This window comes from Schistocerca serialis, unplaced genomic scaffold (assembly GCF_023864345.2).
Source record: "Schistocerca serialis cubense isolate TAMUIC-IGC-003099 unplaced genomic scaffold, iqSchSeri2.2 HiC_scaffold_226, whole genome shotgun sequence".
NCBI lineage: Eukaryota > Metazoa > Arthropoda > Insecta > Orthoptera > Acrididae > Schistocerca > Schistocerca serialis.
Genome location: NW_026047791.1, coordinates 25,001 through 27,500, shown reverse-complemented (window position 1 = coordinate 27,500; position 2,500 = coordinate 25,001).

Here is a 2,500-nt window from a genome sequence, read left to right as displayed (position 1 = left end):
GCGCGGCCAGCACGCCGGGAGGCCCCCCCTCACCGGCCGGGGACGGTCCCACCCAGCCACCGCCGCGTATCGCTTCACACCCACATGCCATTCACGTTCGTGGGCATGGTGGGTATCGCTGAAACAACCGGTTGGTAGCTCAACCGATCGTCGCCATCACTGATTCACCTCTAGCGAGAACAACCGCACCACAACGGTTTACCAGTTCTTCATTTGCGTAACGTCACCAGCAAACGTAGACGTCCATCGCCATTTGCAAATTCAACGATTGTTGCATGCCTGTGTCAGGTGTCACGACACACTATGTCTGCCCACATACACGCAACAACATGTGCACGCTTCGCGAACACGTGGAAGGTGGCCCCCGTACGTATGCGATGTCCATTGCGCGAACGACTGTCAACCGGCCTCTGTCGCATGTCGCAGATGTGGAACGCAGTGCACCATGCTATCACGGTGTGTGAGAAGAGACGACTACGTCTGACAACACGCGCCACTACATCAACAGACGGCTCATGCTGATCGCCATCCACGGCATACCATACTTCAATCCAGCTCTTATAGGGAGACGACACGTAGCTGAGTGCACAATATTTGGACCGTATGGTTCGCCGTTGTTGGCGCAGTCGTGGTACGGTCACACATGTACCACGATGTATCATTCAGTACATGAGGACCAATGTGCAGTACAGTGTGTGATTTGGACGTACAACATCAGCGGACAGTTGACACAAGCCGTACCACAACGTAGGCTGTGCTTCGCCATGCGAATGCCAATGAACAACTGCGAAGGGCATTGAGCATGTACGTCCTGCTGCCATCCGCATTACAGTGTATAGCTGCAAGGTGTTTAACATGAAGCGATACTCTGGGGACCGGGCAGTGCGAGTAGCAAACTATATTGCGGGGGTTGCAGTTAGGCAACACTACACTAATTTAACGCGTCGTATGACAATTACAGAGCAGGTTAAGGCCCAACGTGTGTTGGGTTAAGGTACAATATAGGTTAGGTTAAGGTACAATATAGGTTAGGTTACGGTACAATATGGGTTAGGTTAAGGGACAATATGGGTTAGGTTAAGGGACAATATAGGTTAGGTTAAGGGACAATATGGGTTAGGTTAAGGGACAATATGGGTTAGGTTAAGGGACAATATGGGTTAGGTTAAGGGACAATATGGGTTAGGTTAAGGGACAATATAGGTTAGGTTAAGGGACAATATAGGTTAGGTTAAGGGACAATATAGGTTAGGTTAAGGGACAATATAGGTTAGGTTAAGGGACAATATAGGTTAGGTTAAGGGACAATATAGGTTAGGTTAAGGGACAATATAGGTTAGGTTAAGGGACAATATAGGTTAGGTTAAGGGACAATATAGGTTAGGTTAAGGGACAATATAGGTTAGGTTAAGGGACAATATAGGTTAGGTTAAGGGACAATATCGGTTAGGTTAAGGGACAATATGGGTTAGGTTAAGGGACAATATAGGTTAGGTTAAGGGACAATATAGGTTAGGTTAAGGGACAATATAGGTTAGGTTAAGGGACAATATAGGTTAGGTTAAGGGACAATATAGGTTAGGTTAAGGGACAATATAGGTTAGGTTAAGGGACAATATAGGTTAGGTTAAGGGACAATATGGGTTAGGTTAAGGGACAATATAGGTTAGGTTAAGGGACAATATAGGTTAGGTTAAGGGACAATATGGGTTAGGTTAAGGGACAATATGGGTTAGGTTAAGGCGCAATATGGGTTAGGTTAAGGCGCAATATAGGTTAGGTTAAGCGACAATATGGGTTAGGTTAAGGGACAATATAGGTTAGGTTAAGGCGCAATATGGGTTAGGTTAAGGCGCAATATGGGTTAGGTTAAGGCGCAATATGGGTTAGGTTAAGGCGCAATATGGGTTAGGTTAAGGCGCAATATGGGTTAGGTTAAGGCGCAATATGGGTTAGGTTAAGGCGCAATATGGGTTAGGTTAAGGCGCAATATGGGTTAGGTTAAGGCGCAATATGGGTTAGGTTAAGGCGCAATATGGGTTAGGTTAAGGCGCAATATGGGTTAGGTTAAGGCGCAATATGGGTTAGGTTAAGGCGCAATATGGGTTAGGTTAAGGCGCAATATGGGTTAGGTTAAGGTACACATTGTTGTAAGGAAAGGTGTATTGGGGGGGGGGGGGGGGGGCGGCGGCGGCGGCGGCCGGTTTGTTGATTGTGATTATAGTAAGTGGATGCCTGCGGCATCATCTGATTTGCCACGTCAGGATGCACCTTTGGCTCATGACAGGCGGCGCTCTGATTCCATGCTTGTGGCAGACCTGTGTCTTTCATTCCTGCCATTGTTTGTGTGCTGTGACAGGAGGCAGTATTGTGATGTTGGGTGTACCCCTGTGTAGGACGTGTGTGGGTGTTGGTGGCTTAGCTGAGCAATGGTGGTTGTCGGAAGGGTGGGATATTCTGTTTTGTGAGTGGACCTCCCGGTCTGGTTATGATAGTGTGG